The 27,758-nt window shown below is 41.0% G+C and overlaps 1 long non-coding RNA gene across 4 annotated transcripts; it reads left to right on the top strand.

Moving 5' to 3' along the window:
* Positions 1-27,558, top strand: LOC129620398 (uncharacterized). Of its 4 annotated transcripts, XR_008698513.1 has the most exons (6): positions 1-880; positions 3,976-4,113; positions 8,751-8,969; positions 24,427-24,563; positions 26,654-26,706; positions 26,987-27,558. It is a non-coding gene; the product is annotated as an uncharacterized LOC129620398 (long non-coding RNA). The 4 variants fall into 4 exon arrangements; XR_008698514.1 differs by lacking the exon at positions 8,751-8,969 and having other exon boundaries at positions 7-880; XR_008698512.1 differs by lacking the exon at positions 3,976-4,113 and having other exon boundaries at positions 8-880.
* Positions 27,559-27,758: the final 200 nt, after the last annotated feature.

Here is a 27,758-nt window from a genome sequence, read left to right as displayed (position 1 = left end):
AATCAGTATATATGTTCTATGACTGGTGCTGCTCCTCACATTGGGAATGTAGTCTAGGCCCTGATGGGAGCCTACACTGGAGACAAGGAAGCAAACATTAGCCTAATTGTGAAATCAATTACTTAACTGCAGCTGTGATGAGACTGCAAAGGAGAAGTCTAGGCTGTGAGGAGAATATCTAACACCAGGAGATCTGGCCTTGGCTGGGGAAGTGATGGCCAAGCCAAATGCAGGAGAAATGTATTTTTCCCTAATGCAATGGAATCCTGGGAGCTCATGAAAAGAAGCAGCTTAATACTTGGTAGCAAGAGAGGACTTGAAGGTTTGGGGCTGGAGCCAGCTTCCAGATGGGGCCCAGGGGCCAGTCAGGTGTAGACAGAATCTCTAGGGACCCACACAGAGGCCTTGTCATATGTTAATCTGTCAGGAAAATGGGCTCCTTACCAAGCCTGACCAGACAGAGGCAGTAAGGCAGGGAGAGAATCTGGTTAGGCATTTCCTGATTGAAGTCAGCGGTGCTGCGTTTGCTGGTGGAGAGAGCTGAAGGGCCAGCTGGGAAAAGCTGGGAGAGACAGGGCCAGGGAAATCAGGCCAGGCTCTCCCAAACACATATAAACTTGGATGAAGGGTCAGACTCCAGCTTATTTACAAACAACAGTGCATTACTTGAATTCCCCAAAGTAATACTCCTAGAGGAGTATTAACTATTAGCTAGAAGTCCTTCCAGACTGCAAACTTGTCTCAGAGCAATAGTAAAACATCTTGTTTCTTCTGTCCAAAAGAAGCAGTTGGATTGTCTCTTGGCTTTGGCTAGGCAAAGAACATCCTCCTCGGAACAAACCTGTCTGTTTCCTTATCCTTTAAAGGTGGAACAACTGTGGTGAGTCTAAAAGAGCCTGTACCTATGGCTTAATCCTTTAAAAAAAAAATTTCTTTCTTTCTTTCTTTTTCTGCATCGGGTCTTAGTTGAGTTGCAGCATGTGGGATATTTTGTTGCGGTGCAAGCACACTCTAGGTCTGGTGTGTGGGCTTTAGTAGTTGTGGTACGTAGAGATTTAGTTGCCTCGTGGCATGTGGGGATCTTAGTTACACAACCAGAGATTGAATCTGTGTCCCCTACGTTGCAAGGTGGATTCTTAACCACTGGACCACCAGGGAAGTCCCCTTATTTTTTAAATTATGAAATACTTGAAGAACATGTGAAGTGCAGAGTAATATACAATGATACTTGCCACTTAGATATTGAAAGTTTAACAGATGATTAATGTATTTGTTATTTAAGAATAAAACTTTACACATATAGTTGAAGTCCCTTTCATATCCTTCCCTGAAGCTAGTCTCCTTCCCTCCTGGAGGCAACTACTTTCCTGAATTTACTATATATAGATGGAAAGGTGACTTCACAGATATGAAAATCATATATATGTGAAATGTATATGAATATACATGTATGAAAAATATAACATCCACAAATAACATACAGTATAGTTTTGCTCATCTTAAACAATTTTTACAATAAATTATCCAAGTCCTATCACACTATAAAGTTTTAGCCTGCAACATGTTTTGGTCACTTAATATTGTTTTTTCAAGATTCATAATATAGACCGTTTATTCAGTTTAACTATTGGTTGTATTCCATTATGAGGACACACTATAATTTGTTCATTCGTTAGACCTGCTAGTAGGAATTTTAAAATTGTAAACTTTCCAATATTCCAGGTCACACTGCTGCAGTGAAACTCCTTGTGCGTTACTTTAAGTGTAGAGGTGTGAGGGTTTCTCTAAGATTTACTCCAACAAGTGGAATTTCTGCTTTCAACTTTTGATCTAAATATTACTCTAGCATCCTTAGGTGCAGAATCTGTCTTCAAACTGCTTTGACCTTGGGGGTGACGGAGATATTCAGCAGAATCAAGGATGGTTGGTGGATTATATCATCTTGTGGGATAATTAATATTCATTTATGAGACATTAGGACATTGCTTCCTTGCTCGCTTGCTTTATTAATTACAATTTTCTTAATTAGTTAAGGGTTATATAATTATTTACATATTATAATTTACCTACCATAAATAACTTTCAATTTTGTTGGTATATATACTCCCTTCATCCCAGGTTATTTAATTAAACAAATCTTAGTTCCCCTGGGGAAATTTTAGACTCACATCGCCTTCTCATCTTTCATTAAGAAAAAAAAAATCGTCTCTTAGTCGTGTCTGTTTGTGACCCCATGGACTGTAGCTCACCAGGCTCCTCCATCCTTTGGATTTTCCAGACAAAAATACTGGAGTGGGTTGCCATTTCCTTTTTTTTTTTTTTTGTTTTTTTTGTTTTTTTGTTTTTTTAATTTAATTTAATTTTTAAACTTTACATAACTGTATTAGTTTTGCCAAATATCAAAATGAATCCACCACAGGTATACATGTGTTCCCCATCCTGAACCCTCCTCCCTCCTCCCTCCCCATTCCATCCCTCTGGGTCATCCCAGTGCACCAGCCCCAAGCATCCAGTATCGGGCATCGAACCTGGACTGGCAACTCATTTCATACATGATATTTTACATGTTTCAATGCCATTCTCCCAAATCTTCCCACCCTCTCCCTCTCCCACAGAGTCCATAAGACTGTTCTATACATCAGTGTCTCTTTTGCTGTCTCGTACACAGGGTTATTGTTACCATCTTTCTAAATTCCATATATATGCGTTAGTATACTGTATTGGTGTTTTTCTTTCTGGCTTACTTCACTCTCCATGGTCCCAAGAACTATTTTTCTATAAAACTGCAAATAAATTTACAATACTGCTCAATCCAAGTATTGGATCTATAAAAGGTAATTGATGTTATGATACTGTGTTAACTTCAGCTGTAAACCAAGAATCTCAATATTTTAGCTATTCTGTGATTTCTTCAAGGAAACCCACTTAAATAACATCTAGAACCCAGCTGAGATAACCTGTAAAACCTAAACTTCTGAATTACTAAGCACGATTTGTGTTATTGTTGTTTAGTCACTAAGTTGTGTCTGACTGTTTTGCAACCCCATGGATTGTAGCCCGCCAAACTCTTCTATCCATGGGACTTTCCAGGCAAGAATACTAGAGTGGGTTGCCATGTCCTTCTCCAGGGGATTTTCCCAGTCCAAGGATTGAACCCAGGTCTGCTGGGCATCGCCTGTATTGCAGGTGGATTCCTTTACTGCTGAGCCACTGGGGAAGCCAAGCATGATTTTAATTATTAACATATTAAATATTAACGTAAATAATTACCATTAAAGCATTTCATTACAACCATTTATATGTACAAATCGTATATTACCTAGAAAGATATGAGAGAAAAGAAAATAATCCAATGTTAAGAGCAAAGTAAATCAATAATTAGTGCAAATTATGAATTGTTGGATTCCTTTGTATCTCAGTTGGTAAAGAATCTGCCTGCTATGCATGAAGACACAGGTTCGATTCCTGGGTAGGGAAGATCTCCTGAAGCGCTAAATGGCAACCCTGTATTCTTGCCTGGGAAATCCCATAGAGGAGCCTGGTGGTCTACAGTCCATGGGGTTGCAAAGAGTCTGACATGACTGAGCAACTAAACCCAGCACAGCACGTAAACTGATGAAGAGGTCTCTAATGACTGTTCATAGTTAATTTTTTTTCCTTTTTGTCATTGTCTTGTTTTCCATCCACAAATAGATAATGAGATGACTCTTTCATTCATATTTGCTTGGGGGAAATGTGAGAGCTGATGTGTAGCTTTAGTTAAACTGATTAAATTGTTGGTTTGAGTTCATTTAATTCAGTTAGTTAAAATAAATCAGCTTGTCTCAACTTAGACCACCATTAGATAATATTATCTGGCAAAAAATATATATAAGTTTAACTCCAGTGGAACGCAGTGGGAATAAGTAGAATGTGTTGTCCATCCCTGTCTTCATAGATATTCTCTAAACTTTTGATGACCTGATTTCATTCCAGAATGGGCCAGAAACCCTAGATTCTCTCCCATTCAAAGTTGTACTGCTGACGCTGAATCAGAAGGAAGCAGCCCACAATTTGTATATCAGCACCAGTAACTTTTAAATTGAATAAGCAAGTTCTGAAGGTCATAGCAAGGTGAGATAGGAAAATTTATTCAGCCTTATGGATACTTTTATTTCCTATGCAGAGGATCTGTGCTTCCTGAACATTTCGTAAACACAAAGGTACCGCGCCATAAATAATAATCATGTAAGCCGGGTATCATATTTCATTCAGATGGAAACAAATGCTTAATTTTTCTGAGAAAAAAGCCTGTGTTCCTAGGCATTCCCTATCGGTGCTATTTATGTGTGGCCAGTTTAGAGAGGCAAGATTGCATTTGTGAGAAAATGGTGTTGCTAATTTGCACTTAGACTGGATCCACAGTGGAAAGCCTCTAACTTGAGCAAATGCAGAGACAGAAGGCTTCCCTTCCCACCATCTCCATGTACAGGGCAGCCTCAGAGACTGAAGTCCAGGCCCAACAATAGCTAATTTTTTTTTCTTTAGTATTTACTTTGTGCCAGGCACTGTTTATGTGCTTTTAAAATGTAGGGCTTCCTTCATAGCTCAGTTGGTAAATCATCTGCCTGCAATGCAGGAGACCCAGGTTCAATTCCTGGATCTGGAATGATCCTCTGGAGAAGGAAATGGCAACCCTCTCCAGTATTCTTGCCTGGAGAATCCCATGGACAGAAGAGCCTGGTGGGCATAGGCATGCAATTGCAAGAGCTGGACACAACTTAGCGACTAAACCATCACCACCAAAATGTATTAATTTGCCGAATTCTCATATAAGCACATGGGTTAGATGCTATTATTATCTCCATTTTACAGATGAGGAATTTGAGACAGATTAAGTAACGTATCCATGTTTCACAGTTCCAGAGCTAGTGCTCTCAAGCACTAAACCACACTATTTTTTCACAGCTCCAGTAGGGCCAGTCAGGTACAAAGCCCTCAGGGAGACTAGATCGCTTCTGGAGCCATTCTAGCTTTTGAGACCCACTGCCCAGACTCAAAATCTGAAGGAAAAAACAAAAACCCAAAAACCTAAGGGTTCGACCTGCCATTCGTTTTGAGATAACCATCAAAAAGTCCTGGAAACTCTTCAAAACAAAGTTGGTTTGGAGCTTCCTGTGTTTTTCTCAAGATTGAAACGTCATTAACCCCATTAACAATTCTTCAAATGCTAATCGTTGTACCACTAAAAAGGGAGGGGAGATCTCCTGGTCAAATAGACTTGGGAAAAAAAAAGCATCTACAGAAGATTCACAATGAACCATAATGAATATGAATCTATATTGAAGGCTCATAGAAATCTTGCGGTAAAGAAATTTGTTTAATTTTGTTTTATTTCCCAAAGTTGTTCTTCTTAACATTTCCACGGAGCATCATTTGTGACCACTGTTCCAAGAATGAGTAGGCCAGTGACCCCTTAAGCCTGGCGTGGGAAAATATAGATAGATCCTCTCTGGTCTGCTATGCCTTGAAAACACTGCACAAGAATTGTTACCACGCCCACATCACCTCTCCTCCGAGCCTGGCATCAGGAAGTCTTCCTCCTCTAAGAACTTCAGCAGGGCCTGGGTTCTGAGGCTGGCACTCCACACCCCCAGCCTAGGCTTAGGTTCCTAAGCTTCCTTGATCTTTTCTACCAATAGCTTGAGGTATGGCCCTGAACAACTTGAAAATGAGCCATTCAGATCTAACCCCAAACCCTGGGAGCCAAGACATTTTGTTTTGGATTTTTGGAAGGTATTTGGCAATTTTCCATAGAAGTGGTTCCTCAGTAAGAAATGAGTCATAAACATCCATTATGGACAGGAGCAACTGGGTAATAATAGACCAGAGACACGCTGTCCTTATGACCTTTGCTCCAAAGTGGTGCTAAAATGAATTAAGTTTGTTCCCACAGGAGATTATTCAGTGTTTCTTGGGGGTATGAGAAACCTAGAAATTTCACGGCAAGCCACAGATGAATTGCTGGTCAGTCAAGTCACACAATCAATAGAAAGTTAAATTCCTCTATGGCCAAACATGACATCTAGTTCTCAGCTTATCAAAGAACACCAAGGCAGGAAATGACCACTTTACAAGTATCTACTGCTCCATGGCTTCCGTGGTAGCTCAGTCGGTAAAGAATCTGCCTGCTGTGTGGGAGACCCAGGTTCAGTCCCTGGCTCAGAAAGATCTCCTGGAGAAGAAAACGGCAACCCACTCCAGTATTCTTGCCTGGGAAATCCCATGGACAGAGGAGCCTGGAAGGCTACAGTCCTTGGGGTCGCAAGAGTTGGACGCGATTTAGTGATTAAACCACCACCAATGGTCCACCCAACCGAGGATCTCAGAACATTTAAAAAGTGTCAATAGATTAGAATTTTCATTTACTGAAGCAAAACAATACATAGGCTAGTGAAGTCGTTATATAATATCCCTATCATCATCTTCTTTTTCAGTTGCTAGGGTAATTGAGGTACAATTGACATACAAACAGCTGCACATACTTAATGTGTACAGTTTTGATGAGTTTGGAAATAAGTACACGTCTGTGAAGCTATCACCACAATCTATGCCATAAACATATCCATCACCTCCAAAACCTTTCTCCTACCAAATTATTATATTATTTGCATGTATATGATAAGAATGCTTAACATAAGTTCTACCCGCTTAGCAAGTTTTTAAGAGAACAAGACAATGTGGCCGCCTTTAGCTGCTGCACTGTGCAGTTGATCTCTAGGGCTTATCCATCTTGCATAATTGAAAGTTAGTACCCTGTGACTAACACCTCCCCATTATCCTGTTCCCCCCAGCTCCTGTTAACCACCATTCACTCTCTGCTCCTATGGATTTGACTATCTTAGATTCCTCATGTAAATAGTGTCTTGTAGTATTTGTCCTTCCTTGTCTGCTTTATTTCACTTAGCATAATATCCTCTGGGTCCATCCATAGTGTCACAAATGGCAGGATTTGTTTCTTTTTGAATACTGAATAATATTCCACTATATATTTATATTACATTTTCTTTCTCCATGAATCTGTCGATAGACACTTAGGTTGATTCCACATCTTGGCTATTGTAAATAGTGCTACAATGAACATGGGAGTGCAGATATCTCTTCAAGATTTTAATTTTAATTCCTTTGGATGTATATAGAAGTGGGGTTACTGGATTGTATTATACTTGTTAAGTGTTATCCATAAAAATCTTGAAGAAGGTTAATGACTTTTTTTTTTGGTTAATGTCATTTTGTTTTCAAGTTGTAATTTTCATAAGAATTACATGAAACTTCTCATCAGATTGTTATGGTAATGACCTAAAACTGTTATTATAACAAGTAAATTATGCACAATGCAAAGGGGGCTAACTATATGACATTGGCCAGATTTCTTTGTTTCTATGGCTTTAGTCTCCTCATATCAAAAGAGAGAATTCAAGGAGAAAACCGTTAAGCTTCTTTTAAACTCTGAAATTCTATGAATATACTGTAACCTGTTATGAAAGTGGAAATGATCCGTTATGTAGAATTACATAATTTATATTGAACTTTTCCCATGGGATTGCCTTAATTCCCCCAAAGAAATGGCTGTAACTGCATAGTGGGTTCTTTAAATTTTATACCTCCTCATGATTAAGGAGAGAGAGAGGTCCCTTTCATTTTATAATAGTACTTATCAGGCTCCAGGTGCTCTAAATGTTCTATTTAATTCTCACAACAACTGCACAAAGTAGGCAACATTCTTCCAATTTTTCAACTCAAAGGAAACTGACTCTTAACAAGGCTTATTACTTGCTCAAGTTTGCTGGATTTTGGACCCAAGTTCTCCATACCCTTAAATACTCTATTACGGTGCCTGTCAGCATTCGACAGATATATGCTGGGCACCATATCGGACCTCTGGAGGTTAAACACATGATTAGACATGGTTCCTGTGCTCAAGGAGTTTATGATTTAACAGGATAAACAGGATCCAATCAAATAGGTAAAATACAAAGGAGAATTAATTGCAATAGGAATTTAAAACATCACTTCCCTGGTGGCTCAATCAGTAAAGAATATACCTGCAATACAACAGACCTGGGTTTGATCCCTGGGTCAGGAAAATCCCCTGGAGAAGGGAATGGTAATCCACTCACTATGCTTTCCTGGAGAATTCCATGGACAGAGGAGCCTGGTGGGCTGCAGTCCATGGGGTCACAAAGATTCACACATGACTGACTGACTAACACTTTCACTTTCATAGTGATTAGACACAGAGTGAATAGCACGAGCACAGGTATCAGAGAAGAAAAGTACAAGATAGATACCAGAATGTTGATTAATTCTGGACTGCCAGAGAGGAGAAAATTTGAAAGGAGGTAGGAGGTGATGCAGTCAGAATGGAAGTTTGAGATGGTTAAAGAAGAACTTTAAATTTCCAGCCTAGATTTGACTGTATTCATTCCACAGAACAATTGATATTTTCAAGCAGGAGAGTGCTTTCAATAAAGAAGTCTGGAAGCGGTCTGCAGTGAGAATTGAAAATGGGTGAGCTTGAGTGAGCAAGAACATTAAGGAAGCTGGAATCTATGAAGGCTAAGAACTCCAGCCATGCGGTAGAGAACTGAATCAGGGCAGGGATAGAGGGACTAAGGGAAAGGGGATGGATGGGAAGTGAAATTAACAAGAGTTGGCAAACAAATGTGGGGCATAAGACTGACTTAAGATTTTTCACTCTTGTTGATTAGAAAAATGATGGTGTTGGCATCAGAAATCATAATGGAACTCAGAAAGGAACTGAGAAGGAAGAGGGCTTAAAGAGAAATGACGAATTCAATTATGGATATACCAACACGTATGTGTTCACAAAAAGTTCAGGAGCAAACACCGAGTAGGAACTGAAAGTGTGGGACAGATTATCAGAAGATCAGTCAGAGTGTGTCCCATGCAGGAAGAACTGAAGTCATGTAAGTACCATGGGAAAGAAATCATTCATTCATTCAATTAATTTTTATTGAGCCCTTATTCTGTACCAAACACAGGATCTCTGTCTGAGATCTTAGGGACACAAGAGTAACAGAGGTCTTGCCTTCATGGAATTTATTTTCTAGAATGTAGACCAAACAGAAGGGGAAAAAAGGTAGAATTTAGAGAATATATACTCTTAGGAGATGGAAGAGGAAGAAAAGCAAGACAGAAAACAGAATTTCATGTCTCAGATATTGAAGGAGGAGAAATGTTAAGAAAGAAAGAGTAGAAATATTATAGATAATTACTGTGATTATAACTCCATAAACATTCATTAAGTGCCAGACCAAAAAAGAATCCACTTTCAGAGAGCTTACATTCCAGTAAAAAGCAAAAGTAAACAAATTAAGCATGATAATTATTCATTGTCATAAATGTCATAAAGAAACAGGATGAAGAAGTTGGGAGAGGGCTGTAGAGTCTGCCAGATGAGAGCTCTTAAAGAAGCGACATTTGAAATGAGACCCGCAAATAGTTAGCTATTCCAGAGCTGTGGAAAGAATGTTCTAGGTAGATAGAACAACAAAAACAAAAGTGTGAAGTCATTAGAAAGGGACATCAGAGGAGCAGAAAAGAGACCAGTGTGGCTGGGGCCTACTGAAGAGGCAGAGGACTGGTATGAAATGAGGCTGGACAAACAGCTGCCAGGAGGCCAGCAGAGAGTTTGTTCTGCGACAGAGAAGACAAAGAAAGGGCCAGATTTGGACCATTTGGACTGCAAATCCGTAGAATTTGTTGAGATAGGCTAATCAGGTGGATCCTGGTGCCATTTCTTTTGATGTGAAAAGATGGAGAAAAATACATTAGCGTGATAAAGAACTCCATTTAGGATACATAAAATTTAAGAGAACTATATTGTTTTCTAGTTGGAGATGTGCTCCATGGTGTGTGCTCAGTCACTTCAGTCATGTCTGACTCTTTACGACCCCATGGAGTGGGGCTTGCCAGGCTCCTCTGTCCATGGGATTCTCCAGGCAAGAGTACTGGAGTGGGTTGCCACTTCCTCCTCCAGGGGATCTTCCTGACCCAGGGATTGAACTTGGGGCTCCTGCACTGGAGGCTGATTCTTTACAGACTAAGCTACCAGGGAAGCAATACTCTATTTCCACTTCCTTTCTAGCTCCAAAAGAAAGTCTCTGTGAAGTATCTAACTGGTGTGATTTGAGCTCAGAGTCCACATGCAAATAGACTCCTAAGACTGCATCTTACCTGTCACATTCCGATTCTTGTGGCTGGAGGTAATGGGGCCAAGAAAGTATGCAGGGTCCATTACCAGAAAGAAGGTGGCAGGGTTTCCACATAGACAAGGAACAAAAGCATCTAAGGCAGAGGAGCTGGCCCTACTCCTGCTCATATGGCAATTTTTTTTTTCTGGTGTCTTCTCCACTAACACATCACAACAATTTGTGTTTTGTTTTATAGAGACAGAAGTCACACTATAAAATGCTAGCTGTATGTGGGTATCTTTGCCAAAATAGGCTGATTTTAATGATATAGCCAGTTGGCCATCCCTAGATGATTCCCACTAAGAGGCAGAAAGGCTGAAACATAAGCTGCCAACTTGTTATAAGTGTTCATTCATTTCCTCATTAAACAAGTACTTAATAGTTAGTTAATATGTGCCAGGAGATGTGAATATACATTGATGTGTAAGACAAAGACTTTAATCCTATAGGGGAGATTAGACATGAACATAGACAGTAATGCAATAGAGAATGGGTTATATGCCATTTGAAACAAAGTCCTCTCTAGGAACCTAGCAGTGATAATTTCAGGAGGTGGTACTTATGTAGAAGGGAAAGAAATATGAGAGAAGAAGTTTTGCCAAAGTATGAAGACAAGAAGGGCTAGATGGAATTACAGAGTGGTCAAATTATCTGGTGAACTGGATACTAAGTTTGTATTTGTTATTGTTATTGATGTCTAGTCACTAAGTCGTGTCCTACTCTTTGTGATCCCGTGGACTTTAGCCCACTAGGCTCTTCTGTTCACGGGATTTCCCAGGCAAGAATACTGGAGTGGATTGCCAATTCCTACTCCAGGGAATCTTCCTGACCCAGGGATCAAACCTGAGTCTCCTTCATTGGCAGGCGGATTCTTTACCACTGAGCCACTGGGGAAGCCCCAAAACTTGTATTACAAAGCAGTAAGATATAGGAGTTGACGATTGCCATTGGGAAAAGATGACAGAAGTCCTTGAATGCCAGGCTTGTAGGACTGGACTGAACAGGAGCCGTCTCAGTGTCTGAAGGGAGGAGTGACAAGATCTAAGCAGTGCCTTAGGAAGAGTCGCTTGGTGGTGAGTTGGGGAATCATTAGAGCTGGGGTGACAGGGAGGAGTCAAGAGATCACAGCAGCCTCTGTGCTTGAGTGATAGAGCTGGGCTCAGGGGAAGATGGTAGCACTAGAGGGAAAAAAGGATGGATGGAAGAGAGGGTATGAAGAAAGGTTTAACTGGACTTGAGGATGGGAGGTAGAGAGAGCTTCAGAAAGGAAGGAAAAGAGAAAGTGGTCAAAAGTGACTAAGGTTTGGGGCTTAGTAAAAAGGAAAAAGGCAGTTTTACTTCAGAAACAGGAAGGTCGGGGGATTTGGAGAAGGCATAGTTAGCTGATTACAGACCTAACTTATTGAGTCTGAGGCACCAGGAGGGCAGCCTGGGGTAGCTTTCCAGAAGTAGATTGGGCATGTGGAGTTGGAGCCAGGAAAGCCACTGCACTGGAGCAAAGCTTCTTTGGGTGGTGTTAGCTGGCAGGTGAGCACTGAAGATGCGACAGCCTGGGCTGAGGGTGTTCGGGAGGGGCTGAAGTCAGGACCTTCCGAAGCACACTTAGGAATCTGGTAGTGACAGGAATCAGAGCAGAGTCTGGGAAGGTCAGAGAATGAAAGAGAAAATGTGCTTGCAAGAGAAGTCAAAGAATGATCAACCAAATATTTGGTGATGATTAACCTGGTTTCAGAGAAACAATTATCTTGTGGCAAATTAAAAACACATCTTTCATCCTTGCTCAACCGCCAGGAGCAGATCCTGAGGCTGAGGAGAAATTTGCAAGCAAACGGTGCTACCAGTTAAGCAAGATTTGGCTCTCTAGTTTGAACAGGCACTTGTCACATGGGTTAGACTAAAAATCTCTCAGGTTTCTGGGAGAGGGAAGGCCTTGACCCCATAGGCAGGGTCTGGACTGCCTTGAGGCTTCCTTCCGGAGTCTATTCAGGAGTGGAGGTGGAGCTGGAGTAAAGGGAGCCAAGAAACTTGACATTCAAAGAGAGGAAATTCACACACAGGCAGATTGGTGGGCTGGATTATTTAGGGAAAGGGGAGACTTATGGTAGGGGAATTGGAATACCACATCCAGAAGACACTTTAGTCTTTCTCTGAGTGTGTTTTATTAGGAGAAGGGAAAGAATTAGGAATGAAAATTAAAAAGGGAACTATATGAAAACAATGATATTTGAAGTAGTAAATTCCAATTCCTTATTCAGAAACTTGAATATTGCATTATGTGTGAATAACCTGCTTTTAAAAATAACTGAAAGTCACTTATTTCTAGAAATAAAAATGCATGCTGAAACTAGAAAGTGTGGAAACACACACACACACATGCAAAGAAAATCAGATTACTTCTAACCCCAATTCAGCTGTTAAATGTTGGTAGATAAAATTCCATCTGCAATTGAACAATTAGGATTTTTGCAGTTTTTTTTCCAGTTCTTTAATATTATTAACAATATTCTGACAAATACTATTATACATTCATTTTGAATACTTGTTTTAATAATTTCTTAACATAAATTCATGTAAATAGACGTGCTGGGTAAAAAGAGAGGCAACTTTCAAAAGCTTTTGGTAAATATTGACAAGTTACTCTTCAAATAATTATACAAATTTGCTCTTCCACCATCATTGTAATAGAGCACTCATTTCCCCTCATATTCTTGTCAATTCTTCTATATTAACTTGTTTTTAATTAAATACATAGCTTTTTTGAATTTTTTCCCTAAACATTATTGACCATTGGCGTTTCTTCTTTTTATCAGTTTTAGTTTTTAAATTTTTTTGTTTCTTTTCTTTTTAAAAAAACTTGTTGGAGCAGACTTATAATGCAGTGTTTAGTTTCAAGTGTACAGCAAAGTGAATCAGATATGTGTATTTATTTATTTTATGTACAGAAGTGTGTATATGTTAATTCCATTATCCTAATTTGTCCCTTCTCCCCACATTTCCCCTTGGGTAATCATAAATTTGGTTTTGAGATCTGTGAGTCTGTCTTTGTTTTGTAAATAAGCTAATTTGTATCACTTTTTAAATTAGATTCCACACATAAGTGACATCATATGATTTGTCTCTGTCTGACTCACTTCACTTAGTGTGACAATGTCTATGCCCATCTGTGCTGCTGCAAATGGCATTATTTCATTCTCTTTAATGACTCAGTAATATTCTGTTGTATAAATGTACCACATTTCTTCATACATTCATCTGTCCAGGGACATTTAAATTGCTTCCATGTCTTAGCTATTGTAAATAACGGTGCAGTGAACATTGGGGTGCATGTATCTGTTTGAATTACAATTTTTTCCAGCTATTAGCCGAGAAGCGGGATTGCTGGATCATATTGTAGTTATGTATTTAGCTTTTTAAGCAACCTTCACAATGTTCTCCATAACGAAAAGAAAAGTGAAAGTTTAGTTGCTTAGTTGGGTCCGACTCTGCGACCCTATGGACTGTAGCCTGCCAGGTTCCTCTGTCCATGGGATCCTCCAGGCAAAAATACTGGAGTGGGTTGCCATTTCCTTCTCCAAGGGATCTTCCCAACCCAGGGACTGAACCCAGGTCTTCTGCATTGCAGGCAGATTCTTTACGGTTAAGCCACCAGGGTAGCCATAATGGTTTCCATAATGATTGTACCAATTTACATTCCCACCGACAGTGTAAGAGGATTCCCTTTTTTCCACATCCTCTCCAGCACTTACTGTTTGTAGATTTTTTTTTATGATGGCTGTTCTGACTGGTAAGGTGATCCCTCTTTGTAGTTTTGATTTGCATTTCTCTAGTTATTAGTGACGTTGAGCATCTGTTTTTGGCCATCTGTAGATATCCCTTCTTTTGTGAATGGCTTATGTGTGTATTTTTCCCATTATTCTTTTGGAGATGTACATCTTTTTCTTGTTTTTTAAGAGTTTTTTTTTTTATGGTAAAGATATCCATTCTTTATCTGTCACATACATTGCAATGTTTTATTCACAATGTTCTATCTTCTGGTGTTGGAATTAATCTAAAAATTTTTTAAATGCATTGAAATATTAAAAATTTTTTAAATATATAGTTACATATGTCAATATTTGTGGCTCTTGCTATGTGTGTTATACTTAGAAAATTCTTTCCCACAACAAGATTGAGACATATTCACGTATATTTTCTTAAAGTTCTTTAGTTGTTTTAAATGTATGTATATGTGTATGTATTTTATAGATAACATTTTGGTCCATATGGGTTTAATTTTTGTATTTTGTAATTTTGTATATGGATAGTTAATCAGTCATCCTAGCACATTTGACAAACTTTATTCTGGGGACTTTTGTTCAGAGAGATGCATTTGGTGCTGGGGAAAATGGATCCTAAGATCAATGAAGTTTTGACCCACTTGACTACTATAATGCTTATTTTAGGAATTAATAACAATAACCACTAGCAATCTAATAAGGAATCTTAACTTCAACTTGGGCTTTATAAACATATTTCAGCATGGAACACTCTCTTTGCAACTCTAAATTCAAACATATATTTTTTGCATGTCTATTTTCAAAGATAAAGGATTATAGGAATTTAAAGGTGAACAAGGTATAATCCTTATCCTCAAAAAGCTTAAAACCAAACAGGAATTATAGTTTAACAGGGACTGTTTTAGAGGGCAGAATAGGATGCTCCCTGTTATAAGTGGACAAAACTTCTAGGGCTCATCCACCGAACTTGTACGAGGGCAGGGGAACGTGAAAAGTCAGACGAGAGTCCCAGTGACTGGCAGCTGGTGCCATGCTGAGCCTGGTCTTTCTCATTTTGGACTGATGGTGGCACATCCAACCAGGGGCAATGAAAACTGTAGAGCTAGAGTTTAGGAGAGACGAGCAGACATACAGATTTGAAGACACCAGTATAGAAGAGATACATAAAGCCCTTAGGGTAGATTAACACCTGGAGAGAGAACAGAGAGCTAACACTTGAGCCCTGGGCTGTGGCTACATTTAGGGAGCTTCAAGGAAAGCAGAAATATGACTGATGGCATCAGAGAGAAAGATGGAGAATCTTGAATACATCTAGAAGTCCTTGGAATAGGTTTGTTTTATTGGATCATTCTGAGATAGTTTACTAAACATTAATTGGTAACTTCCTGAATGAGAAGCTTGAGGCAGAGGGGGAAGGGACTTGCTCAGGGGAACATCATAAATCAGCAGCTACATGTCAGTCCACCACATGTGAAAAGCTGAGATAGAAAAGAAAATGGAAATTACATACAAGGACTACATCATTTAAAAATGCAAAGAGTTTAAAATATGTTGTTTTTCAGGTGCCATATTGTGTCCAACTCTTTGCCACCCCATGGACTGTAGCACGCCAGGCTTCCCTGTCCTCTACTATCTCCTGGAGTTTGCTCAAACTCATGTCCTTTGAGTCGGTAATGCCATCCAACCATCTCATCCTCTGTTGCCCTCTTTTCTCTCTGTCCCCAATCTTTTCCAGCATCAGGGTCTTATCTAATGAGTCAGCTCTTTGCATCAGGTGGCCAAAGTATTGGAGCTTCAGCCTCAGCCTCAGCCCTGCCAATGAATATTCAGGTTGATTTCCTTTAAGATTGACTGGTTTGATACATGGCTATAATTTCAAAATCATCACAAATATATTTTGGCCTTTCTGCTTAAGGAAAGAAGAAATCAGACTAGTGGCAGAAAGAATGGGTAGTGATGGGCACCCTATGAACTAGGTCCTTTTGAGTTTAAGGGTCAACTCTTTAGTTTTGAAGACTGTGCAGAAGAATTTGCCAATAATGAGCAAAATCACAAGAACCACTGAAAAGTGTTGACAGGGTCACCAAATGTTAGGGTTTGTGAGAAATGTTTGATAAACCATAGGCAAAGGAAGCCTAAGTTCTGAGGAGAGAATGCGACATTCATTTGGGTCACAAATAAAAATCTCTTCTGCTTGAAACTCTTCTCCCTGCTTCCACAAGGTCATCTTCTCTGGTTTGTCTCCTTTCTCTTTGACTGCTGTTCTTTGACTCCTCTTTCTCTTCCCTTTCTTTAAACTTCACATTCATGGACATGGTTTCCTAATTCCAAGTCTCACATCCTCTATCTATAGAATCAATTCCTTAAACTATTCTCAGAAGCTATTTGGATCTTATCCTGTCTCCATTCAGTGTCTCCTCTTTGTCCATAAACAAAATCAACGTCCTCATCCATCTACTCTTGACGATCACCACCTGTAGAAGTGTTTCCTGACGGTGGGGGATATCAGACAGGGCCAGTGCCAAGAAATGACGCTGGTACTGGTGAGGCTATTGGGAGGGTATCAAGGTTGGCACCTCAACTAAGCCACTATATCCACCCTCACTCAGCCTCTCTTACCCGGACTCTGGATTATTGTTAGTGCCTCCAAAGATGATCCCCATATATTACCAGTATAATTTTTTTAAATGAATCCTCGCCACCAATCAAGGAATAGCTAATATTATAGTTAACATTCACTGATTGCTGACTATGTACTAGTCATGGTTATAAAAACTTTATATGCATTAATGAATTTAATCATTATTGACTCCTCTTTAAAGATGGGAAAACAAAGGCAAATAGAAATTGAATAATTTGCGCAACCGGTAAGTGGAGGAGCCTGGATTCAACCCAAGCAGTCTAACTCCTGATACAGTATTTAAACAGCCTAAGTAGGGAGAGAGGAACATAGTATTCAGAAGAAACAAATGGTTCCAGCAGCGCTAAGAGATAGAGTTGGGTGTAAAACAAAAGGGACGGATACAGTAAGCAGGTGTGGGCAGGCAGCCAAGACTTCTACCTGCTACAGAGTGACTGGGTCACTCTGACCCGATCATTCTTCCAGGCCAGTCCACTCCTCCCACCCTTACATGCCCCCTTGCTTCCTGCTACTCCCATCCTGGAATGTCCTTCCCTGGGGTTATTCTCTCCACACTATCTAGTCCATGAAAACCTCCTTCAGTCACTAATAGCTTCACTTTCTGCAACCACTCCTCACACTTACAGAATTTCACTACTCGCACAAATATATCACCTCACACTGCTTTATATGGTTACTTAGCCGGTTTCGTGTGTTTCTTTCTTATCCCTCCATTTCGGTGAAGGGTCCTCAAATCAGGGGCTTTGTATGGTGTTTCATTAGTCCCCTTCCCCTCCTCCACAATCCCTTCATAGTGCTGGCCACATAAAAGACATTCAGTGAGTACTTGCTTACTCAGATCCAATTATTGTGGGAAACCTTAGTGACCTTTGCATGAATAAGTTCTCCATCTTTAACTTTCTATTTGTATTTGTCACACAATGGAGATCCATTGTTTTAAATTGTATCCAGAACTTCTGTTTACTAAGTATGGTTTCAGTTATTTCATGCAGACCAAAAAAAAAAAAAAAAAGATTGTTGGCTTCCAGAAAACATTTTTTATAACATTATTATTGGCAACTCATGCTGACGTGTAACTACTTCTTTACTTTGGCCAAACTTTGAATGAGATTCGCTTTCTCTGCGTTTCTTTTGGAGTCAACTTTTCTCTCATGCAAGCTCCCTAAAGTTGCCAGCTAAATCTCTCAGTATGAAGCAGAAATGGCAATGTGTACAGAAAAAATGATCTGGCTAAAAGTCCAAAATCTGTGTTCATTTTCCTGCTTTTAGTTAAAACGTTCTGCAGGCAGCAAGTCCAGAATTTCCAAATGTTTGCCATATGCATAAGCCCAAGCAAATCAAACAATTTTCAATTGTAAGTGGGTAATAACCTGGCCTACCTTCTGTCTGACTATTTGGGCTTGCAGTGGGAGCAGTAGCAGAGAAATATAATTTCTCATTTCTCAGGTCAGAATCATCCCAGAACTCAGCCAGAATTCTGTACATGCCAGTGACTGCCTCATCTTGCCAATGTCTTTGAAAACCTCATCAAGGAGTTTTCTTTTCTAAATGATGATAAATCCTCATATTCTAATCTAGGAAAGTTATTCAACTTTCCTGTATTTAAATTTTGTCTTCCAATTAGATTTCAAACTGTAAGTAAATAAACCATTTTTAACATTCCTTTGTACCTCCTACTTCTATTTCCAGTCCTCTGAAACCCATAACTCAAAAATTTTAACTGATTCATGATCAAGTCAACAAAAGCTTAAATGGCTTTTCCATCAGAGATTGAAGGTTGTTTTTTTTTTTGTATTCTGTATTTAATAGATATGATGATCCTTTATTCATAAATTTTACTCATAAATATTTTTCCTATATTTAGTTAGAGGGCCATTGCACTAAAAAATAATTTTATTTTTCTATCCCTCAAATTGCACAACTTCTTTCCCCTCAAATTGCATACCTACTTGGTCCCCATCACCTGGTTTGAGGCTGGCCTCATCTCCACACCCTTGCTTGGACTTGGTCTCTGTTAGACCCCTGCATGTCTGTTTCTTCTTGCTGATCATTTTTCATTAAGCCTCTCCTTAGTGGAACACATCAAAATGCTTGCTCATTAAAGAAAATTTCCATTGTTGCCAATATACTTACTATATTCTTCTAAGGCAGAAAAGTATATTTTATTTGTATTTTAATATGCAAAAATGACTCAAATCTGCTTTATTTGATAGAGCTTAATGTTGGCAAGGGTGTGGAAAAAGAAATTCTAACTCAATGTTATTGACACTGTAGGGTTTGGGGGATTCATTGGCAGTATCTACCAACATTTTAAATGTCCATGTTCCTTGCCCCACCTGATCCTCTTCTGGGACCTACTTACACAAGTTGTGAAGAGAAGTGTGTAGAAGAATGTTCACTGCTTCTGTTATAACAAAATCTAAAACAACCAAAAGGGCCAGCAATGTCGGATCTGAGAACTAAACAAGGGTTCAATCATGTACAGGGATACTCAGTACCAATAAAAACAATGAGGTAAATCAGTGTGGACTGACATGGAAAGGTGAAAAAAAATCAAGGTGTAGAGCAATATAATTGTGTAAGCCCATTTCTGAAGAAAATCCTAATAGCAATTCTGAAAGAATACGTGAATAGCAGTCATCTCTGGGTGGTGGGATATCTAGAAACCTCCTTTTCCTGATAGATCATCTGTGTAATGCTTGAACTGTCACCGTGAGCATGTCTAACTTTTTTAAACAAGTAATCATGATTGTGTGATATTTTTATAGATTAATTTACAGTGGAGTTGTCTTTCTTCTTCCCTCTCTTTTATTGAAGCAGGCTCTGCTTTTCATTTCCTCCAGGAAGGTAACAAAAATTAAAAATAGCCTTTCCAGTCGTTCTGGCTGTTATGTTCCAAAAGCACAAACCCTTAGGGGAAGAGAATTTGTTATGTGCCTAAGCAAATTTTATTGAACAGCGAGGGGAAGGCAGAGTCAGAAACAGGAAAAGAGGCCGCTGGATGGAGAAGCTGAGGGAGAGAATGTGAGAAGCAGTCAGAGGGAGAAAGAGATCTTTCCAGTTTCTAGAACAGAAATAACTTGTACGTTGTTCGCTGTTCTCAGTAGCTGCCAGGTGGGGCAGGAGACAGGGGTAAGAAGGGGAAGACTCCAGAAAATAAAAGTCTGTATCTAGGCTAGGAGTTACAACTCAGAGGCCTATAGGGGCCGAATAGTTGACATCAGTGAAGGGGGCAGAGATGGTTGTAAAATGTCAGCAAGAAGTTGTAGGCTGTAGTGTCCTGGAGCGGAATGGCCCACGTGGGATGGCAACGGTGAACCCACGGTCTGCTGATAGCTGCCTAACGGGAGTGTGGGCCCGCCATTGCCTTCTGATTTTTCAAATGCAAAGTTTAAGACAAACTTAATTTTTAATTGGCTCAGTTGTACAGGTCAAACTAACTATATACCTGTCTTAGTCCATTTGGGCTGCTCTAACAAAATACCATAGACTGAGGGGCTTATAAACAACAAAAACTTATGTCTCAAAATTCTAGATGCTGAGAAGTCAGAGATTCTGGAACCAGACAATTCAGCCTGCTCCTTGGTTCATAACCCCCTTCTTACTATGTCCTCACATAGCGGAAGGGTCGAGGGGGCTCTCTGGGTCCTCTTTTTCAAAGGCACTAGTCCCTTTCCTGAGGGCTCTACCCTCATGACCTAATCACCCTCTAAAGGCCCCACCTCCAAATACCATTACCTTGTGGGTTAGGATTCTAATGTATGAATTGGGAGAGAGGAGGGGACATAAATGTTCTTCCACTGCAGTATCTGTGTTTGGTTAAACTCAACCTTCAGGCCACACAAGGCTGAACTGATGGAAGGAAAAGATGCAGCCTCACAAAATTCCTGTGGTCCAAGCATTGGCCAAGCCTCAGGAGCTGTGGGCATCTCTTTCCACAGATGCCAGGGTAGACCACGGCCACATGCTCCTTCCTACCTCCAATGCCCTTCTGATGACCTCAAACCATAGATACTGAATTACAGAAGAGATGAGGAGATGAGAAACCCAAGAGGACCTGATGCTATGCTTTTTATGTACCAGGAAACAGGTGAAGGGAGACAGAGTCAGAAATGAAATTGAGTGAAAAATAAAAGGATTCATACTATAGATTATTTTTTGTAATCCTTGTAGGAAAAGCAGAGGTGTGCTGCCTAGCACCCCAGAAACCAGCTTCTTAAGAACCACAGCTGTGTGAGCTCCTCCCCTGCACACCCAGCAGGCGGGGGCCTCTGCCTCACTGCTCCTGCTCTCTTATCCGCCTCACCATCTCCACAGACACTTCCTTCCCTCCCCTGCAGCCCATGCCAGGAGGAAGCCCCCTACCCCATCTCTCACCACTGTCATTAGGGCATATGTGGAAGTCAGGCCCGTGTAACTAAGAGGCTGGGGGTGAAAGGCAGGGAAATAAGAGTTCCTGGACTCCCTGGTTGGAAACTGGAACAAGTAGAAATGTAATCAGGAGGGATTTCTCTACTGCTTTGAATATTATAGTTTGGCCTTCTTACATCATGATGTGAAGACTGGCCAGGAAAACTAAATCAACACTTGATTAAAAAATATATATATATAGGTGAGAGGCATTTTAAACTCCACCAACCTACAATCAAACTCATGGTTCTCTTCACCATTTTCCTCTCTTGCATCTCTACTTTCTCTACCTTATTTAGCCCATCGAGTTTCACAGTTTAGGGTCACACCTCTATGCACGTGGTCAAACCCTAGCTTCTGGTGCAACTTGTCTGAGCACCAGACACACGCTGTCCAAGGCCTGGTATGTCTCATACCAGGACATCCAGGTTTCCCAGAGACCTATGGGAATGTTAATTAGGAGCTCCCTAGAGTTGAGGGTGCGGGGAGGGTGGACGAGGAAGTAAAGAGAAACATGAAAAATGCCCTCCCCCTGCTCCGGGGGAATAGGGAGGAGGGTGTGCAGGCCAGGGCGCTTAGCTTGGCTTGCAAAACACCTGCTGAATTTCAACTCCTGGGCTGACATTCTTCCCCCCGTCTTTCCTTTTACTGTCACTGTTTCCTTCAGTCACTAAGGCCTGGCATCTCCCAGTCAGCTTAGATGCCAATTCTTCCGAAAGTCTTTCCTGACCCCCCGAGCTAGAATTAGGTGCGCCTCTGCACTCTGCCCTTCCCTCTCGGTTACACCAAGCGCACACTAGAGTAATCCCCTATGATCTGACTTCACAACACCTTAGACATAAAGGGAGCTGGGGGGAATGAAGAAACTTAGCTTTCTTCACTACGTGTCTATTAAGCAGTGATCCTATTTCATCTTATATTTATGATTTAGACAATTGGGTGAGAAATACTGAATTTCCTTGTTTTCTTCCATCCAATTTATTTTTATTCTAAGCCTCCATCCTGCCATGCTGGGTGTATCTTAGTTTCACACACTGTTAGGCGCCCTGCAGGACCAAGACCCTGGGGAGGTTCCTCTGGATGTCAGTCACCAGGGCACTGGACACGTGCACAGTTAGCTGCTGTGCTGATTCTGGGCAATGCCTGAGGGCACTAGGGTCCTACTCAAGACCAAGAGATACGCAGTCCTATTTCTGAGGTCTCACCACCTCCATGGAGCAAGGGCTCCGCACCCCATTCCTAATCCCACTCACCTCCAAGGCTGGGGAAACCCCTCTCACCTCCTGCTTCCCCCCCACCTCTCCTTGGGTCTCCCAGTGCAATTTCCTCACTGCACTTAGGCTTTTAAAACTCAAAAATCAGAAAGGGAAGTGTCCTGCCAGCAATTTCTGCTTCCTCCCCACTCTAAGGCAGGGCCAGAACCTGGCTCCCTACTTAAATGAAGGAAGATAAAGAAAAAGATACAGGAAGAAAAGCATGAACTTCGCATGTACACACTACTATATTTAAAATAGATAACCAACAAGAGCCTACTGTAGAGCACAGGGGGCTCAGCATAATATTCTGGATAACCTAATATAATAACCTAACTGTGTAAGGAATGTGAAAAAGAATAGGTGCATGTATATGTCTAACTGAATCAGTACTGTATGCCTGATACTAACACAACATTGTTAATCAACTGTGCTCCAATATAAAACAATAATTTAACAATTCAACAACAAAAATCAATTGTATCACAGGAAATTTCTCAACCTTGTCCTCTCCTTTGGGCACCCCTTGGTGACTGATGCCCTCTCTACCCAAAGGTGTCCACATCCTAATCCCTGGACCTGTGAATATGCTACGTTATACCCTAAAAGGGCCTTTGCCGATGTGAGTAAATGAAGGATCATGAGATGAGGAGATTATCCTGGATATTCTGAGGGAGCCCAAGGGACTCAAACACAAGAGTCTTAATAAGAGGGAGGCAGGAGACTCCAAAGTCACTGCGGACGGTGACTGCAGCCATGAAATTAAAACATGCTTGCTCTTTGGAAGGAAAGCTATGACAAAACTAGACAGCATATTAAAAAGTAGAAACATCACTTTGCCATGAAAGGTGCATATAGTTAAAGTTATGATTTTTCCAGTAGTCATGTATAGATGTGAAAGTTGGACCATAAAGAAGGCTGAGCACCGAAGAATTGATGCTTTCAAACTGTGGTGCTGGAGAAGACTCTTGAGAGTCCCTTGGACTACAAGGAAATCAAACCAGTCAATCCTTAAGGAAATCAACCCTAAATATTCATTGGAAGGACTGATGCTGAAGCTTAAGCTCCAAAACAGTGGCCACCTGATGCGAAGAGCTGACTCATTGGAAAAGACCCTGATGCTGGGAAAGATTGAAGTCAGGAGGAGAAGGGGACAACAGAGGATGAGATGGTTGGATGGCATCACTGACTCAATGAATAGGAAGCTGAGCAAACTCCAGGAGATAGTGAAGACAGGGGAGCCTGGCATGCTGCAATCCATGGGATCGCGAAGAGTCAGACACAAGTTAGCAACTGGACAACAACAAGCAGGGTCACAATCAGAGAGTGAAGACATAGGATGGAAGCAGAGGCCAGAGAGGAGAGAGGCACCACTGCTGGTTTTGAATACAGAGGAAGAGACCATGAGCCAAGGAATGTAAGCAGCCTCGAGAATGTGCAAAAGACAATGAAATGGGTCCTCCTTTAGACTCTCCAGAAAGGACACAGGCTTGCCAACCCCTTGATTTTGTGTGTGTGTTCTTAGTCACTTTTGTGTCCGACACTTTGCAACTTTATAGACTGTAGCCCACCAGGATCCTCTGTCCTTGGGGATTCTCTAGGCAAGAATACTGGAGTAGGTTGCCATGCCTTCCTCCAGGGAATCTTCCCAACTCAGGGGTCAAACCCAGGTCTCCCGCATTGCAGGCAGATTCTTTATGGTCTGAGCCACCAGGGAAGCCCACCTTGATTTTAGCCCAGTGAAACCAGATTTGAACTTCTGACTTCCAGAACTGTTAAGATAATACAATTGTGTTGTTTTAAGTTTCTGTGTTTGTGGTAGTCCTTTACAACAGTAAGAGGTACCTAATAGACACCTGACGACAAGTATAATACATACCGTGTAGGACCTTATGAAATGTCCTGCACAAGGGACTCAAAGAAAGTTCATACAACTGAATTCTCTGTCTCTCATAAATAGATACCTTAAGAATAAAGGTGGCATATTAGACTTAAAATATGGCCTGGTTTATAGGAGTTTGGCAGGATCGTGTTTTGGTTTAAAAATGTATTGTCCAGCGTTTTGTTCTTGTTCTTCTCTCCATCCCCAGCCTGCTATATTGAGAGCTTTCTTTGTGCACTGTTCTCTGGATGTGAGTAACATGGCTGGAAAGAGAAAGACCCTTTCAGCACCTGGCTTTTGAGCATCCAGGGAGACCCGCACTTAGTTGGAAGACTGGAATTAAGGGTAAAGGATTTTTTGAAATTTTACACACACACACAAAACTTCCTTTTAAATATCAGGAGCCACAAGCTGGTCAAATTAGAGCATGGGATTTATATCATGAACCATGTAACAGAAAAAGTGTGTAATTATGTAAGAGCCATTCCCACCAAAAAGAGAGGCATTACACACCCAGGAAGGCAAGAGAGATCCCTGGACTCTGAGACTCAGGCTTAGCTGCACTGGGTCTTTGAGAAATGCCAGTGCCTTGCCCTCTGCTTCTCTGGACCCAGCCAGAAAGAGGGTGGGGAGAACAGGAAAAACTACAGGTAAGCTTGGGAGATCCTGGAGTAGAAAGGACTGCTGAGACAAAGCAGATGCAGGTAACCTGCATCTCCTACATCTCCTGCATCTCCCTTGGGGGAGTAGGTAACAAGGTCCTGAGGGCAGCCGGCAAAGCTGCAGAGATAGGCAACAGACACCAGGTATGTTGATGGGACCAGACCAGGGGATGCCCTTCAGTTTGACAAGCAGTGCCATGTGGCGCCTGTACCCTGCCCCAGTGCCAAACGTTCTAGAAGCACCCTTGCCCCCAACCTCACCCTTCATGTGACAGGGAAGACTCATATTTCTGCCTCAGCATTTAATCCAAAGAGATTGCTTGATTAACAGACCCTGAATTGCTAATACTAAATCTTGCAACCATTGGCAGAATTGACTGCTATGGAGCAAAGTCATTTCAGTATGGAGAGACATAAGCAATTATATCTCCTCACATGAAAAATTTGTACCCTGGTAAAAATTTATACCAACAAATAACTTCAAGCAGAGCTGAAATGGAAACATTGGAGTGACACCCAACTTTTGTTATTTAAGATTTGTTTTTATCCATCAAACTTTAAATAATTCCATCTTATGGTATCCTATTTAAGGGATTTTTTCCTCTCTTAAGAAAAGAGATTTTACAGTAGTTCTACTATGGTTTTCTCTTTGAGGCCAAGGTAAAATTAGATTTTACAGATCAATTCTACTTTTCATGCATATGTTTTATCATAGGTGTCTTTCTCCCCTTTTCAAACATAAGTTGATCATTAGAGGCCTCATTATGGAAGCCTCCTTGATAGAAAGGGAAGATAAGAATCTGAATCAACTCAGGGAAAGAAACCCAGAATTGACTTTTTAGGTGTATCAGCATTATGTAGTGGAAAGTAACAAGTCCAGGAAAGCAGTCGACTTGGCCTCTTGGCTCCCAAGATGGGAGTCCAGTCTCTAGATGGGAGTTCCATCAACTCGTTCGTACCCTGTTCCCTTTTCTCCCATTTGTAAAATGAGGCTGGAAAAGATGATGTCCAAGGCAGTGCTTCTCACACTGTAATATATGGGTTTTGAAAAGTGTGGGGCTCTCTGGGAGATCCTAACATTCAGCCTCTAACCAGATCCCAGGTCTGGCTGGTGGAGCCCACCCTCAAACCACACTTGGGTTTTGTTTCATTAACTCGTGCATGCATTCAGAGTACTGCCATTTGTTCTCATTTTTTAAAATACATTTTGGACAGCTGAAAAAGGCCCATATTGTCCAAGTCTTAACTGAATTAGGGATTGGAATCACTGTGAAGGATTGCAGATCATTAAAAACAAATACACATCTTTCTTTTCTAGCTCGGTAGTTCTAGTCCCTGTGTGTGCGTGCTAAGTCACTTCAGTTGTGTCTGACTCTTTGCAACCCTGGGTGGTACTATGGCCCACCAGGCTTCCCTGTCCATGGGATTCTCTGGACAAGAATACTGGAGTGGGTTGCCATGCCCTCCTCCAGGGGATCTTCCCAGCCCAGGGATAGAACCTGCATCTCTCGTGTCTCCTGCATTGGCACTGGTTCTTTACCACTAGCTCCACCAGGGAAGCCCAGAAGTTCTAGTCCCTGCAGCTGCATGTTAATATCACCTGGAGTGCTTTCAAAAACTCCCAGTGCCTCTGCCCACCCACTCCTCACCACCACCCACCCCCAACACACACACTTACCAATGCACCAGAATACAATTTAACTGGTCTGGGGAGGGGCCCAGTGACCAGGCATTTCTCAAAAGCTCTGTTTCTCTTGTGATTATAATGTGCAGTGCAGATGGAGAGCCACTGAAGGCCAGCTTCTCCAAGTCTGAAGGCACTCCAGGTATGAACAAGTTGTTTTTATGCTCCCCACAGCTGTTAGCCATTAACTTGGGCATTCTCGTGGAAAGCTTAGTTACATTATACAACTCACGTAAACATTTCTCTTATGAAATTGTAATTCAATAAGACTTCTCAGCAAGGGAGATGATGCAGAGAATCTAGTTTTATTTGGTCCTTTTCAGAAAAAAACAGATAATTATCAAATTATACTGCATTCTGTGGCTCTTGGATGTACATGGGCTTTAAGGGAGATTTATTTGGTCTATTTTCCCCTTTGTAAGGCTCCACTTTAACCAGCTAAGTCGGCAGAAGCCAGCAGAGACAGTAAAAGTTCCTGAAGGTTCAGATGTCAACAGAACAATCTCTCCCTGGAGAATAACCCTTCTGGAAGGTCACAGCAGTTAAGAAGCCAGACTGTCAGTTGGAGTCCTGATTCCACCATTTTCTCACTATAGGACTCTGGGCAATTTTCTTAACCCCTGAGTTTCCTTATGGATAAAAATGTAATGGTGTTTAGGTTACGAAGAGTATGATGGGTTAATGTGTATGAAGTGCTTTTTTTTTTGTACAATGCTTGTTATGTAGTAATTTTATTAATATTATCATGCACCCTGTGAGATTAGAAGTGGGCTATTACTATTTCCCCCTTTAAGATTATATTTTAACGTTGCCTCAGCAAGACTAGAGTACACGTGTACTTATTTAGAGAATGATTAGAAAAAGGAGTGTGGCTGCCGCCAGGCCTGGGCAAGTCAGTCTTAGGTAAATTAAGGCTGAGTGATAGCAGATCTTATGGGCTAGGCCAGAGAGTCTAGATTAATCTTGTTGACAGTAAATAGCCATTTAAATGGTCTGAACCGGAGAATGATGTGATTGGTTTTAAACAGACCTGTTTTAAAGCAGACCAGTACAGAACGCAAATGGGCTATGCAAGTGTCTCACCCCTTCTAGAGCTGCTAGAGTTTTTCCGCCCTACTTCTACAAGTGGTGCTACCACGGGATTTGCATTTGCAACTTGTGGTTTTCCTGAAGCAGAGAAGGGTCCTCAAAACA

This window comes from Bubalus kerabau, chromosome 10 (genome assembly GCF_029407905.1).
Source record: "Bubalus kerabau isolate K-KA32 ecotype Philippines breed swamp buffalo chromosome 10, PCC_UOA_SB_1v2, whole genome shotgun sequence".
NCBI classification, from domain to species: domain Eukaryota; kingdom Metazoa; phylum Chordata; class Mammalia; order Artiodactyla; family Bovidae; genus Bubalus; species Bubalus kerabau.
Note: the sequence above shows the minus strand (reverse complement) of the source record. Positions and strands in the feature narration are given on the sequence as shown.